The sequence below is a fragment of the Mustela nivalis genome, assembly GCF_964662115.1.
Source record: "Mustela nivalis genome assembly, chromosome: 4".
Classification (NCBI taxonomy): domain Eukaryota; kingdom Metazoa; phylum Chordata; class Mammalia; order Carnivora; family Mustelidae; genus Mustela; species Mustela nivalis.
In genome coordinates, this window is record NC_139023.1 from 159,577,477 (window position 1) to 159,594,168 (window position 16,692).

Consider the following 16,692-nt stretch of genomic DNA (forward strand, 5'->3'; position numbering starts at 1 on the left):
CCCATGTTAATATTTTCATGTAATTCTTTATAGTTTTATCCTCTACACAAGTAAAGGAATGGCATTCTGAATGTTCAGTAGAGTAATCAGTTCTCTCCCACATCTCCTGTATCAAACTATGGGTATCTTCAGACTGAGAACTAAGACTGTATATCTCCACTCCCTCAGTACATGCTATAGCAGAACAGAAGAACAAAGGAGGAAATTATTGGATTTTATTTTATCCTGAAAAACAGACTTTTGAAACTCATAACAGAAACATTAGTCCTGAAAGTCAAGGCTTTTGAAATATAAAAGCTAAGCTTTATGTTTCCAAAGCCTAAAAATGAAGACCTCAGGGCAGTCTTCCTATAAATAAGAAACCAATAACATAAAGGAGAAGCCAGGCTTCTAAAACTAAACTGTCAGTTTAGACCAGGAAAACACTCTGGTGAAAGGAAGTGGATGGAGGAAATATGGTGACAGAAGGAGATTGTGTTATCTGGAGTAAATGTGACCACACAAGGACGTAACACATAAGCAGGTAGGTTAGCATCAAAGGCTTCCTAATGTGCCCCAAACCTGTTCCTAGAACCAGGAAATGGGTGGATTTGGAATTATATTTCCCCCAAGACTGTCAGCTTTTCATTCAATGGCACATTCATTATAAGTTGCTAAGGAAGAGAAGTTTAATTGCTTATAGTCCTGCTGTCTGGAGGGATCCCTTGGCAACCGCCAATAGGTTGCCTATTTCTTGCTCAGTAAGAAGACAGTGTTCTGTGCTGTGAAATTCACTTATTTCAATCTGAATTATCCCATGTGGAAAGTAGCCATTCCATTTTAACATTGATGAGTCCGCAAGAAGAAAAGTGGAATATTAACTCTATTAGAGATGAAATGGTGACAGAGTAGAAAAAGCCCTAGTATCAGTACCATTACTTGGGTTGACTAAGTGGAATGAGCTCAAAATCACTTTTGAGAGGTAAAATATATACTGTGTTATATGAATGTGAAAAACAGACATTTATGTTGTTATGTTCATTATTAAAATTGACATCACTCTCTACATAACTGTTTATCCAACAGTCTTACTTTAATTATCTCATAAATATGCATTTAAAAATAGATTTTTGCAAAAACAAAATCAAGGAAATATTTAATCTGAATTATAAATATCCACCTGTGCCTTCTTATTTGTCTTTCCAAAAAGAGCTGGCAGAACAATCAGAATTTGCTCAACTACAGCAGAACTGCTAGATTTCCATTCATGTGCATGTTCCATGAACATAACCTGCCTCATTCCCATTAAGTCCCAATAGGCAGGGTTATGTGTTCAGGATGCAACCAGGATGTACATTTTAGCTCAAGGGCAGAATCATAGTGGACATTACTTCCTTTTTTACCCAAAAAACTATATTTAAAAACGTTATTTTCTTACAAAACAAAGGATCCTGTATTTTTTCAATTCATGAATACAAAGTACTAGTATTTCATTTTTTAAACTTTCATTCTGAAATAAGTACAGACTCATAGGTAGTTACAGAGATGGCATAGCGGAATCTGATGTCTGTGCACCTTTAACTCAGTCTCCCCAGAAGCTACATCTTAAATAATTATAGTACAATAACAAAACCAGAAATACCCATTAGTACAATGCATGTGCATGTGTTTATATGTCATTTTATCGTGTGTGTGGATTTGTGTTACACCGCTGCAATCAAGATGTTCTATATCTTGATTCTACCAGAAGAATCTCCTTCATGCTATCTCTTTATAATCTCCCCCCCCAACAACATCCTTAATCTTTGACAACAATTCAAAACAACCATACTGTTTTCCAGATTTATAATTTTTCATTTAGAGAATATTTTATCAGTGGAATTATATAGTATGTGATTTTTTTAGTTGTTTTTTTTTTTTTTTTTCACCATTCAGCATAGTGCCATAGTGATCCACCCAGTTAGTTCCATTTCACTGCAAAGTGGCACTCCATGATATGGATAGCCTAGTGTGTGTAACCATTCATTTGTTGAAGGAGATCTGAGTTGTTTCCAGTTTAAGGCTATCCTGAATAGAGCTACAAATATTTGTGTATAGCTTTCTGTGTGAATGTAAGTTTTCATTTTTCTGAAATAATACCTAGTAGTACAATTGCTTTACCTCATGGAGATTGCATGTTGGTTTCTTTTTTAACTTGCTTAATTGTTTTCCAGAATGCTATATCATCTTATATTCCCGTCAGTGATTTGTTAATGATCCAGTTTCTTTATATCCCTTGTCAGCATTTGGTAATGTAATTACTATTTTTTTTTTTTTTTTTTTTTAGTTTTAGCCATTTTGATTGAATGAAATATTTCATTGCAGTTTTTAATTTACATTTCTTGAATGATTAATGATGCCATATATCTTTTCAAGGGCTTATTTGTCATCCATATATTCTCTTCGGTGAGAAGTATCTCCCTATCTTGGCCTATTTCCCAGTTGAACTGTTTACTTTTTATGGCTGAGTTTTGAGAACTCTCTATTTTTCAGACTATTGTCCCTTGTTGGTTATGGTTTGCAGATGTCTGCTCCCAATCTGTAACTTGTCTTTCATCCTCATGACAGAACTTTTGTAGAGTAAGCACTTTCAATTTTAATGAAGACCAGTTTATCAACTTTATCTTTCATTATTCATGCCAAATGATCTAGTGTCAAGTCTAAGAATTTTTTGCCTTAGGTCTAGATTCTGAAAATAGTATATTGTTTATCTAAAAGTATTAAGGTTTTGTGTTCTATGTTGAAATCCATGATCTATTTTGAGTTAATTTTGGTATAAATTTGGCATAAGCTTTGAGATTTAGGTTGAGGTTTTCTTTCTCTCTCTCTTTCTTTCTTTCTTTCTTTCTTTCTTTCTCTCTCCCCCTCTTTCCTTCCTTCCTTCCTCCCTTCCTTTCTTTTTTTCTTTTCCTTCCTTCCTTTCTCCCTCCCTCCCTCCCTCCCTATAGTGATAACTCTATATATCAACTGGAGAATCAACCTCTTTACCATGACAGATCTTCTACTTCTAGTACATTATCACAAATTAGGTCCCATCTATTTACATCTTTTTGATGATTTTCATCAGAATTTTGTCATTTTCAGAGAACAAGGTTTGTATGTATTTCTCATATTTGTAACTTTTATTTATTTTTGAACAATTGCAAATGGTGTTGTATTTTAAATTTCAGTTTTCACATCTTCATTTTGACTGTACAGCAATACAATTGATTTTTTATGATGAAATATTCTGTGACTTTGTTGAACCCATTTATTCTTTCTAGGAGATATTTTCATTTGTTTGCTAATTTGTTTGTTAGCTTCCGTAGAATTTTCTAAGCAAAACACTATTGTGTCATCAGCAAATAAGGACTTTTTTCTTCTACCTTTCAATCTCGATGCCTTCCATTTTTTTTCTTCCTGAATTGCACTGACTAGAACTTCCAGGTATATGTTGAATAGCTATGGTGAGAGTACACATATTTGTATATGTTCAGTCTTTGACCCATAAATATGATGTTTGCTATAAGGTTTATAAATACTCTTTATCAAGTCAAGGCCATTCCCTTATGGGTACCATAATTATGGTCCCAATTATCTAAAATTTCTAATCATAAATGAGTGTTGAATTTTATCAAAACTTTTTTTTTCTGCATCAAATCAATATGATCATGTAATTTTTTTCTTTACATTGTTAATATGGTAAGTTACATTGATTAATTTTAGAATATTGAACCAGTCTTTTGCATTGTTGAATTGGTTATGGTGTAAAACTCTTGTGCATTTTTGAATTTATTAGGAAGTTAGGAAGTTTTGTGTTTATACTCACAATGGGCATTTTCTGTAGTTCAATTTTGTTTGCAGTATCTTTTTTTGGTTTAGGTATCAGAGTAATGCTGGCTTCATAGAATGATAAAGGGAGTGTTCCCTCTTCTATTTTCTGGAAGACATTGTCTAAAGAGCACTTTTCATGAAGAACATGTAGATTTAAAGTAATTATTAACATATTAAAACTTAAGTCTACTATTTAATTTTTTGTTTCTGTTTCTTCTTTTTCATGTTTTAGTTTCCTTTTCCTTCCTTCTTGTGGGTTGCTTAAATACATTTTAAAATCCATTTTAATTTATCCGTAACACTTTTCAGTGTACCTCTCTGTATAGATTTCTTAGTGTTTGCTTTGGGTAATATATTTCATATATATGTTTGTATATATAAAATCAAATATGTAAGTCTTGGAATGGTATTATATGAGTTTACCATCTTGAACGTGTAGGTATGCAGTATTTTTCTTGTCAAATTTGGAAATTTTCAGTATCAAAATATTTATTTGAATACTTTTTCAGCTCCATAGTCTCTCCTCTCCTTCTGGGTCTCTCATGGGATCAATTTTACAACTTCTATTTTATTCCCACATATTCCTGAGAGTGCTTTTTTTCCCAGAAAATTTTCCTTGTTATTCAGATTGTGTAATTTCTATTATACAATTATTTCTGATTATTTCTACTCTCTTCTCCATTCTGATTTTAAGATCATCTATTGAGAGGTTTTTTTCCCCATGTATTTTACTTACAGTTTTAAAATTTCCTTTAGATTCTTATTTATATCTTCTATTTTCTTTATTTTTTGAGATTTTCTATTAATTTCCTGAGACTTTCTTTTTTTTTTTTTTCATTTGTTTCAAGTATGTTTGAGATTTTTCATTGAAGTATTTTTGTGATGGCTGCTTTAAAATTCTGTCAGATAATTCAAACATCTGTTTCATTTTGGTGTTGGCAGCTACTAATTTTTTTTTCTCTTTTAGATTGAAATATTTCTGGCTTTTGGTTTTACAAATGTTTTCAATTAAAACTTGGTTATTGTGATATTATATTAATACCCCCTAGACCTTATTTAAATCTTGTGTTTTTATAGATCTCCTCTGATACCATTTTAATGTGAGGCACCTTATTAATGTCATATAGGAATAGAAATCCAGGGTCTTCATTTGTCCTATAGGAGTTCTTTGCTACTGCTTGGTTAGGGTCAAAATTCTGCCTTTTCACTCTTGCTGAAATCATCCTGATTAAGAAGGGGAGGGATTTATTGACACTGTAAGGGGTGTTCTTGCTAATTCTCTACTCGGCCTCTTCTCACATTAACCCATCAGGAAAGGTGAGAGATACCCCATTTGTCTGGATGGGCATGGCATCAGGTTCCACAAATACTCTACAGTCACTCTTAAGTGGGGAAAATGGGTCTTCATTACCACTGAGCCAAGATGAAAGTCTTGGCTTCCCATTTAGCCATCTCAGATATCACTACACAGAAGAGGGAGGATAGTTGGGGTATCTTTATAGCCTGACAAGGGTAGAAGCTTAGTCTCTTGATCCTGCCTTTTCTGGCTGGGATGGGAGTGGGGACAGGGTTCTTTGTGTGTGTGTCATGTTCCCTAGAGTAGAACAGTTATTGTCTCAAAACCTTCTGTCTTTCTAAGCTGCTTTTTTCTCTCTTAGTCCTTTGGCTAAATAGAGCATGATATTTTTTAGGTTTTCGGTATGGTTGGTTGGTTGTTTTTTGTATATGTTCATGGGAATTTCCAGGTTGCTGATTTCTCCAGTATCTAGTCTGGGGTGCATGAAGCAAAATGACAACCCAAGAAACTCACCACTGTGTTTGTCATTCTTTGGGTAACAAAATCTCTAGCTGGTCTACTTTTTTCTCCACATCTCTCAGTCTTCTTATACTTGTTTTATATATGTAACGCCCAGAAGTTTTAGTTTTACTTAGTGGAAGGAATAGAGAAAAATGTCTGCTCCATTTTTCTGCAAGTGAAAATTCATAGTCTCATTTTCTTTTATAAATCAAAATACATCAATTTTAGGAAATTTTATAGAGCATTGTATTATTTGGAATTCCATACTTTAATATGACCTAATATTTTTATGCTGCACTAGTAGACAAATACAAATTATGCTTAATGTTATTTGAAATCTCAAAATACATACACACTACATAATCCTAACACATTTATCATCACATAATATTTTGCCATTGGCAAGATCCTTTCAATCTAAGTTCTAACCAAGATGATGAATGGACAACAGTGTTTAACTCATATTAAGAATTGAAACCAAATATATGATGAAAAATAATAATGCTCAACTAGCCATAATAAATTATTTAGAACTGACAAATCATAAAGATATAGTTTAAAAAGCTCTGTTTTGTAACGGTGTTCCTGATCTAAGAGTGACTTAACATTTCACTGACTACTTGAATGACGTAGGAGTAAACATACTAAAGGATTCTAATAAATTAGAGGGTAATAGTTGTTAAAGCCCACAGAGTTCAAGATATCTCAGAAATAGATATATAGATACATAACAAACTATGTAGAGTTCTTGAACCTAACATTATTTCTTTCACCCCTTTGAAGTATACCAGGCCACTTTTTCGTCCTACCTCCAACATGATAAACTTACAGGACTTCAAAAACCAGCTCAAAACACACTTGCTAACTCCAGGTGTACCTTTCAATTCTTTTCTATATGTGTATTTCATACCTCCAAAAATCTCCATTTTCATGTGTACTACATTTTTATCCTACAATATAGAGTTCAGCAAACTTTTTCTGTAAACATCAAAATGGTAAATATTACAGGCTATGTGGGTCACATATAATCATTGTTACATGTTCTTTGTTTAGTTTGATTTTATTTTCATTCAAAATATTTTAAACTTTAAAATGACTCTTAGCTCAAGGAACATACATAGAGTATAGACCCAGATTGGTCCACTAGCTTTTCTTTGCCTTCCCCTAATATATTATCATGTCTATGCTTGAAGCTGCCTGTGAGCTGCTTTATGAAGGGACTGATTTCCTTTTTACTTGTGTCTTTTCAGTTCTCAAGACCATATTTGACACATTAAAGTATTCAATAAACAAGTGTTATTAAGAATTAAATAACTCGGGGCGCCTGGGTGGCTCAGTGGGTTAAGCCACTGCCTTCGGCTCAGGTCATGATCTCAGGATCCTGGGATCGAGTCCCGCATCGGGCTCTCTGCTCAGCAGGGAGCCTGTTTTCTCCTCTCTCTCTCTCTGCCTGCCTCTCTGCCTACTTGTGATCTCTCTCTGTCAAATAAATAAATAAAATCTTAAAAAAAAAAAGAATTAAATAACTGAATTGAAATTTGAGCTGTCACCCAAATGATAGAGTTTGCCATTTGAGTTCAACAAAGTTAATTCCCTGATAAAATAAAAGTATCAAACCTCTTCAGAGGAACAACAGAATCTAAAGTCTCTACCACATTTCATTCAAATTGTTCAGTACACAATCTAAATTTACTAGACTTAGGAAGAAATAGGAAAATTTAAACTATTGTCAATAAAAAAGACAAATTGTTCAGTACACAATCTAAATTTACTAGACATAGGAAGAAATAGGAAAATTTAAACTATTGTCAATAAAAAAGACAATCAATAAAAATCTACCTCAAGATAATCCAGAGGATGAAATAGATGAGTTTATTAAGCAGGTACTCAACAATGTAAAAGAAAATATGCTTGAAATGCATGAAAAGATTTGAAATGTCAGCACAAAAAATGGAAATTACTTTTTTAAAAAGCAAATTAAGAATTTTATAATTGAAAATACCATAAATAAATAATTTCATTGCATGGACATAAAATGGGAATTGATAAAGTAATAAACTTGATGATTGATCAATAGAAATTATCCAACCTAAAGAAGATAGAGAAAGAAAAAAGAACAGAGTTTCAGGTACATATAGGATAATATCAAAATGACTGAAATACTAATAATTTGACTGCTAGCAAGAAGAGAAAGTGTATGGCAGAAAAAAATGGTAATGACTGAAATTTTATCCAGTTTGGAGGAAGACATAAACTATAATTTAAAGAAGTTTAGTAAAACACAGGCAAGATAAGTTTGAAAAAGGGAGAAGATGTTTGCAAATTACACTACATAGGGCTGATACCCAAGATATATAAAGAACTTCTCAAACTCAACACCCAAAAAAACAGATAATCAAGTCAAAAAATGGACAGAAGACATTAACAGACACTTCTCCAAAGAAGACATACAAATAGTTAACAAACACACGAAAAAATGTTCATCATCATTAGCCATCAGAGAAATTAAAATCAAAACTACACTGAGATACCATATTTCACCAGTTATAATGACAAAAATTAACAAGGCAAGGAGAGGATGTGGAGAAAGGGAAACCCTCTTACACTGTTGGTGGGAATGCAAGTTGGTACAACCACTTTGGAAAACAGTGTGGAAATTCCTCAAAAAATTAAAAATAGATCTACCCTATGACCTGGCAATTGCACTATTGGGTATTTGCCCCAAAGATACAGATGTAGTGAAAAGAAGGGCCATATCTATCCCAATGTTCATATCACCAATTCCCACAATAGCCAAACTGTGGAAAGAGCTGAGATGTCCTTCAGTAGATGAATGGATAAGAAAGATGTGGTCCATATACACAATGAAATATTACTCAGCCATCAGAAAGGATGAATATCCAACTTTTGTATCAACATGGATGGGACTTGAGGAAATTATGCTGAATGAAATAAGTCAAGCAGAGAAAATCAATTGTCATATGGTTTCACTGGAACATGAGGAATAAGATGGATTATGAGAAGGAAAGGAAAAATGAAGTGAAATCAGAGGCGGAGAAGAACCACGAGATACGGTGGACTCTGAGAAACAGAGGGTTTTAGAAGGGAGGGGATAGATGGATGGGTGGGCCTGGTGGTGGGTTTTAAGAAAGGCATGTATTGCATGGAACTCCGAGTGTTATATGTAAACAATGAATGTTGTACTCTGTGGTAACTAACATAACACAATAAAAAATTAAATTACATTAAATTTTAAAAATCACACCCATACCTGTCATTGCCAAATTGAGGAGTATCAATTACTAGGACAAATCTTGAAAGCAGCAGGAGAATAACATAACACAAAGAGGGAAACAGAAATTCAAGTTGGCACTAACATTTCATTAGAAACTACAGGGGTCATGGGGTGCCTGGGTGGCTAAGTGGGTTAAATCCTCTGCATTCAGCTCAGGTCATGATCTCAATGTACTGGGATCGAGCCCTGCATCGGCTCTCTGCTCAGCAGGGAGCCTGCACCCCCCCCCACATCTCACTCTCTGCCTACTTGTGATCTCTGTCAAATAAATAAATAAAATATTTTTAAAAAAGAAATAAACTACAAGGGTCAAAGGAAAAAAGAACAATGTCAGCATCTTTTGCCAAAAGAAATAAAAATTCTATCAATCCATAATTTTATACCCAGCAAAAATAATCTTCACAAGTGAACAAAAAGTAAAGATCATTTCAGATGAAAGAAAACCAAGGTAAATTTCTGCCAGAAATGGGTAAAGGAAGTCCTTCAGCCTGAAACGATTGGAAGCAGATGGAAAATTGAATCTTTAAGAATAGAAGGATAGGAAATGGTAAACCATGCAGTAAATAAAAACAATTTTTCATTGAATTCCTTTAAGATACATATGACCATTTAAAGCCAAAATTATAGCTATGAATTATGGAGTTACTAATATATATAGAGGTATATATATGACAAGGTAATATAAAAGAGTTTAGTTATAAATGGACTTATAGGATAGTGAAGATTTTACATTTTACATAAAATGATACAATAAGTAAAATTGTAATAAATTATTATATTTCATGTACTGTAAATAAATAAAATAAATAAAAAATATTTAAAACAATAAATAAATATTATAATCCCTAAACCAAAAGCTTAAACCTAAAGCAGAGAGACATTGCTAAAAAGCCAATAAATAGATAAAAAGCCAGTAGGTAAAGTAAAAACAAAGCAAACAAAATAAAAACCAAATAATCCAAAGAGTCAAAGAAGGTAAAGGAAATTAAAGAATTTTTAAAAATTCAAGGAAACAAATGAGAACGAAAACACAACTGTTCAAAACTTTGGGATACAGCAAAGGTGTTCTTAAGAGGGAAGTACATAATAATACAAGCTTTTCTCAAAAAAATTAGAAAGTCTCAAATACACAAGCTACACTTACACCTAAAGGAGCTGAAGAAAGAAAAAGAAAAAGAAAAACAAACAAAAAAAGGCCTAAACCTAGCAGGATAAGAGAAATAATAATAAAGGTGAGAGCAGAAATCAATGAAATAGAAATGAAAAGAAGAGTAAAGCAGATCAATGAAATTAGAAGCTGGATCTTTGAAAGAATTAATAAGATTGATAAACCCCTAGCCGGACTTATCAAATAGAAAAGAAAAAGGGTCCAAATTAATATAATCATGAAAGAAAGAGGAATGATCATGATCAACACCAAGGAATTATAAACAATTTTAAGAACAAATTACGAGCAAATATATGCCAACAAATTAGGCAATCTGGAAGAAATGGATGTATTCCTAGAAACTTATAAACTACCAAAACTGAACCAGGAACAAATAGAAAACCTGAACAGACCCATAACTGGCAAGGAAATTAAAGCAATAATAAAAAAATCTACCCCAAAACAAGAGTCCAGGGCCAAATGTCTTCCCAGGAGAATTCCACCAAACATTTAAAGAAGAATTAATACCTATTCTTCTGAAGCTGTCTCAAAAAATGGAAATGGAAGGAAATTTTTTAAGCTCATTCTGTAAGTCCAGTATTACCTTGATCCCCAAACCAGGCAAAAACCCCATCAAAAAGGAATATTACACACCAATATCCCTGATGAACATGGATGCCAAATTCTCACCAAGAACTAACCAGTAGGATCTAAATGTACATTAAAAGTATTACTCACCATGACCAAGTGGGATTTATTCCTGAGATGAACCACTCTTGAGTGGTTCAACATTTGCAAATTAATCAACATGATACATCATGTTAATAAAGGAAAGGACAAGAACCATATAATCCTCTCAATTGATGCAGAAAAAGCACTTGACAAAATACAGAATCTTTTCACAGTTAAAACTCTCCACAGTGTAGATACAGAGGGAGCATACCTCAATATCACAAAAGCCTTCTAAGAAAAGCCCACAAGGAATACAATTCTTACTGGGGAAAAACAGAGCATTTCCCCTAAGGTCAGGAACATGACAAGGATGCCCACTCTCACCACCATTGTTCAACATAGTACTAGAAGTCCTAGCCTCAGTAATCAGACAACAAAAAGAAATAAAAGGCATTCAAATTGGCCAAGAAGTCAAACTCTCACTCTTCGCAGATGATATGATACACTATGTGAAAAACCTGAAAGACTCTACCAAAAATTTGCTAGAACTCATAAAGGAATTCAACAACATGTTAGGATATAAAATCAATGCACAGAAAATTAGTTGCATTTCTGTACACTAACAATGAGACAGAAGAAAGAGAAATTAAGGAATTATCCCATTCATAATTGCACCAAAAAACACAAGATACCTAGGAATCAGCCTAACTAAAGAGGTAAAGGATCTGTACTCTAAAAATTACAGTACACTTTGAAAGACATCAAGGAAGACACAAAGATATGGAAAAAAAACCTCCATGCTCATGGATTGGAAGAATAAATATTGTTAAAATGTCTATGCTACCCAGAGCAATCTACACATTCAATGCAATCTCTATCAAAATACCATCAATATTTTTCACAGAGCTAGAACAAACAATCCTAAACTTTTGTGAAACCAGAAAAAGACTACAAATAGAGGAATGTTGAAAAAGAACACCAAAGCTGATGCCATAATAATGCTGGAGCTCAGGCTCTATTACAAAGCTGTAATCATCAAGACAGTATGGTACTGCTACAAAAACAGACACATAGATCAGTGGGACAGAATAGAGAACCCAGAAATGGACCCTCAACTCTGTGGTCAACTAATCTTCAACAAAGCAGAAAAGAATATCTGATGGAAAAAGGACAGTCTCTTCAATAAATGGTTCTGGCAAAAATGGGCAACCACATGCAGAAGGATCAAACTGGACCATTTTCTTACACCATGAACAAAGAAAAACTCAAAATGGATGAAATATCTAAATGTGAAATGGGAGTCCGTCAAAATCCTAAGGAGAACACAAGGAACAACCTCTTCAACCTTGGCTACAGCAACTTCTTCTTAAACATGTCTCCAAAGGCAAGGGAAACAAAAGTAAAATTAAAGTATTGAGACTTCACCAGATAAAAAGCTTCTGCACAGCAAGAAAACAGTCAACAAAACTAAAAGGCATCCTACAGAATGGGAGAAGATATTTGCAAATGACACATCAGTTAAAGGGTTAGTATCCAAGATCTATAAATAACTTATCAAACTCAACACCCCCAAAACAAATAATCCAGTCAAGAAATGGGCAGAAAACATGATCAGATATTTCTCCAAAGAAGACATCCAAATGGCCAACAGACAAGAAAAATAATCCACATCACTTGGCATCAGGGAAATACAAATAAAAACTACAATGAGTTACCACCTTACACCAGAATGGCTAAAATTAACAAGACAGGAAACAACAAATGTTGGCGAGGGTGAGGAGAAAAGGGAACCTTTTTATACTGTTGGTGGGAATGCAAGCTGGTATAGCCACTCTAAAAAACAGTATGGAGGTTTCTCAAAAAGTTAAATATAGGGTTACTTACAACCCAGAAATTGCACTACTAGGAATTTACCCCCCCAAAGATACAAAGGTAGTGATCCAGAGGGCCACCCTCACCTCAGTATCATAGTAGCAATGTCCACAATAGCCAAGCTGTGGAAACAATGGAGATGTCCATTGACAGATGCATAGAATGGATAAGGAAGATGTGGTAGAGATAGATAAAGATAGATCAATAGATATAGATAGATAATATAGATTAGATGTAAATATAGATATAGATAGATATAGATGGAACTGGACAGTACTATCCTGAGTGAAATAAGTCAATCAGAAGAAGACAACTATCATATGGCTTTACTCATGTGCTGAACATAAGGAATAGTGCAGAGGACAATAGGGGAAGGGAGGGAAAACTGAATGGGAAGAAATCAGAGAGGGAGACAAACCTCAAGAGACTCTGGACCCGGAGAGACAAATTGAGGGTTGGGGATACGGAAGTAGGTGGGAGGCTGGGGTAACTTGGTGATAGGCATTAAAGAGGGCACGTGATATGATGAGCACTTGGTGATATACTTAGCTGATGAATCATGGAAAATTTCTGTTCATTAACCATATGATATGAAAACATCTGAATAAATAATATTCACAGATTTGGGAGGCTCCATGGCATGCACTAAATTCACTTACTTCATGTTGCTAAGGAGACAGGGTAATGTTGGACATGAGAGGTATCAATGTCAGATCAAACTGCTTCGTATGTCTATAATTCTATAATATATGACTCCCAGCTGATTAACAGGATTAAACAACAGCTAATATAATAAGATTGGCTACTTGAGGCATAAGCATCATGGGGTAATTTCAAGAGCAGGTAGATCTGAGTTATAGGGAATCAGCACCATTGTGATCCTGACAGTTTTTACTTCAGTGAACCTATGATTCTTCCTAAGTAAAACAGAAGCAAAACAACATCCACTTTGTGTAGGTATTGTGGGAATTGAGAGAGAACTTTGAGGAAAGGCACATAGAAATTATTCAATAAATGTTAGTCTTATTCCATCCTGAGAATGTATGCAGTCTGAATAAATTACCTAATGATCCATTATCTATTAATAGGTAATAATAATTATCTAGTATCTAACATTCAACAATATAATAATAATAATTATCTATTATCTATAATCTAATAATTATGTTATTAGATTAATTGTATTTCTGCACCTTTGCCACCAGGCAACTCCAGAGTAGAAGAAAGGATGTTTCTTTCTTTGTTTTATATTTTTTGGTTGCTGTTTTTAGCTTATAGGCCAGAGTCTCAATTCTTCAATATTCTTCCACTTTTATTAGCATTTGACAATTCTTCTCAATTTTAATGTTCAGAGCTGGGATGCAGGACTATTGTGTGTAGGAATGGCCCAAAGAAAAGCAATGGAAATTCAGCAAAAACAAAACAGAGGTTGTGGAGAAAGCTAATGAAGAAATTAAAGGCATTAGAATTACCCAGCTGACACAAGGTAGCTTGATGAGGTAAATTCTTCCTCATTTTTAGTTTATTCTCCAACAGAGCTTGGTTTGATATCTATTTTAAACAACTTAGCAGTCATTCTAGAAGCCATATTTCCTTTGTTCTATTGACTCACAAAGAAGTAACATATTAACTTTCTTCTTAGAGTTAGTACATGAAGCTCAAGGGCTCTAAGTACCCCAAGCAGAGGGTAACTCAGGACTGAAGGGTAGTGTCTATAATTGTTGTTAAGGTACTGATATGTAATTTTTAAATATTTTCATTATTAACATATAATATATTGGAGGGAGGAGTCAAGATGGCAGAGAAGTCGCAGGCTGAGACGATCAGGTAGCAGGAGGTCAGCTAGATAGCTTATCAAACCATTCTGAACACCTACAAATCCAACAGGATATTGAAGAGAAGAGCAGCAATTCTAGAAACAGGAAACTGATCACTTTCTGAAAGGTAGGACCAGTGGAGAAGTAAATCCAAAGCAACGCAAAGATAGACCACGGCAGGAGGGGGCCAGCTGCCAGCAAGCAGCGGAACAATGGAGCACAAAATCAGAACTTTTAAAAGTCTGCTCCACTGAAGGACATTGTTCCAGAGGCCAAACCAGAGTGAACCCCATGTAGGGATAGAATGGCTTCAGGTCCCACAGGGTCACAGAAGGATCAGGGGTTTCTGAGTGTTGCAGAGCTCACAGATATTAGAGCAGTGAAGCTGACTACAGAAACGGAGCCAAGGTGTGAGCTCTCAACTCAGGCTTACCTTAAGTTGTGATCCATGGCACAGGCCACTGCTCTGGGAGCAGGGACCCCAAGATCCAGGGAGACCCCCCTGGAAGAGCACAGTGATCTACGGGATTTGGAGACTCTAGGCGGGGCTGCATTCCAGAGACCAAGATGCTTGGTCACAGGCTGGGTGAGCTTGGAGCACAGTCAGAGGCCAGGGAGATGGGAGTGATTGAGCACTTTTCTCCTAGGGTGCCCTGAGCTCTCGGCTCCTCCAGGCCAGAGATTGGGAGGCCACCATTTTCATTCCCATCCTCCAGAACTCTACAGAAAGTGCTCAGGGAACAAAAGCTCCAGAAAGCGAACCTGAGCAGGTTACTTAGCGTGACCCCTGGTAAGGATGGTGCAATCATGACTCAGGCAAAGACACTTGAGAATCGTTACAATGGGCCACTCCTGCAGAAGATCAACAAGAAATCCAGCCAAGATCAATTTCACTTACCAGGGAGAACACCGGAATTCCAGAGGAGGAGAAAGCAAATCATGGAATTCATGGCTTTCTCCCCATGATTCTTTATTCTTGCAAAGATAATTAATTTTTTTTTAATTTTATTTTTTCTTCTGCCCATTTTTTTAACCTTTACCTTTTCCTGTTAACATTTTTAACTAGCTTATCTTAACAATACCTTTCATTAAAAAAAAATCTTTTTTGAACCTTCATTATTATAGTCATATTTTATCCTCCATTGTATCTAACTTTATTTTTTGTATAGACATAGGGTTTTTTCTTCTAAAAAAATTAGGGATACAACTTCTAATACATCAAAATATACCCTAACTCTAGCACAGGACTTTGTTCTAGTCTCCAGCCTGTGCAAATTCTCTCCACTTTTTCTTTATTCTCCCAACCAACTTACCTTATCAATGCTTTTTTTAGAAATTGAAAAAAAAAATTCATCTTTATAGTCATATTCCATCCCTTCATTATGTTTACCCTTACATATGTTTTTCATTCTTTAAAATTTTGGGAGGTAGTTTCTTCTAACAGACCAAAATACTCCCAAAATTAAGTGGGTGACCTTTTCTATTCACCAGTCTAATATATATATATATATATATATATATATTCTTTTTTATATTTTTCTTCTTTTTTCTTTTCCTTTCTTTTTTTTTTTTTTTTTTTTGAACTTCTCTTTACACCTTCTCTTCCCCCCACGATCTAGGGTCTCTTCTGATTTAGTTAAAGCACATTCTCCTAGGGTCTTTGCCACCCTTTTAGTATTTATTCACTCCTTCATATATTCCTATCTGCATAAAATGACAAGGTGGAAAAACTCACCACAGAAAAAAGAACAAGAGACAGTACTGAAGGCTAGGGACTAATCAATACAGACATTGGTAAAACGTCAGATCTAGAGTTCAGAATGATGATTCTCAAGGCACTAGCCAGGCTCGAAAAAGGCATGGAAGATATCAGAGAAACCCTGTCTGGAGAAATAAAAGCCCTTTCTGAAGAAATAAAAGAACTAAAATCTAACCAAGTTGAAATAAAAAAAGCTATTAATGAGGTGCAATAAAAAATGGAGACTCTTACTTGTGGATAAATGAGGCAGAAGAGAGAATTAGTGATATAGAAGACCAAATGACAGAGAATAAAGAAGCTGAGCAAAAGAGGGACAAACAACTACTGGACTATGAGGGAAGAATTCAAGAGATAAGTGATACCGTAAGATGAAACAACATTAGAATTGGAGCAAATTATTGTAGAGAATTTCCCTAATATGTCAAAGGGAGCAAGCATCAAAATCCAGGAGGTGCAGAGAACGCCCTCAAAATCAACAAGAATAGGTCCACACCCCGTAAT

The 16,692-nt window shown here is 34.6% G+C and overlaps 1 protein-coding gene across 1 annotated transcript in view; it reads right to left on the minus strand.

Moving 5' to 3' along the window:
- The window catches only part of ADAM7 (ADAM metallopeptidase domain 7), a gene marked incomplete at both ends in the record, with an annotated part of 74,938 nt that overhangs the window by 49,685 nt on the left and 8,561 nt on the right, over positions 1-16,692 (minus strand). The gene's annotated exons all lie outside the window — the stretch shown is intronic.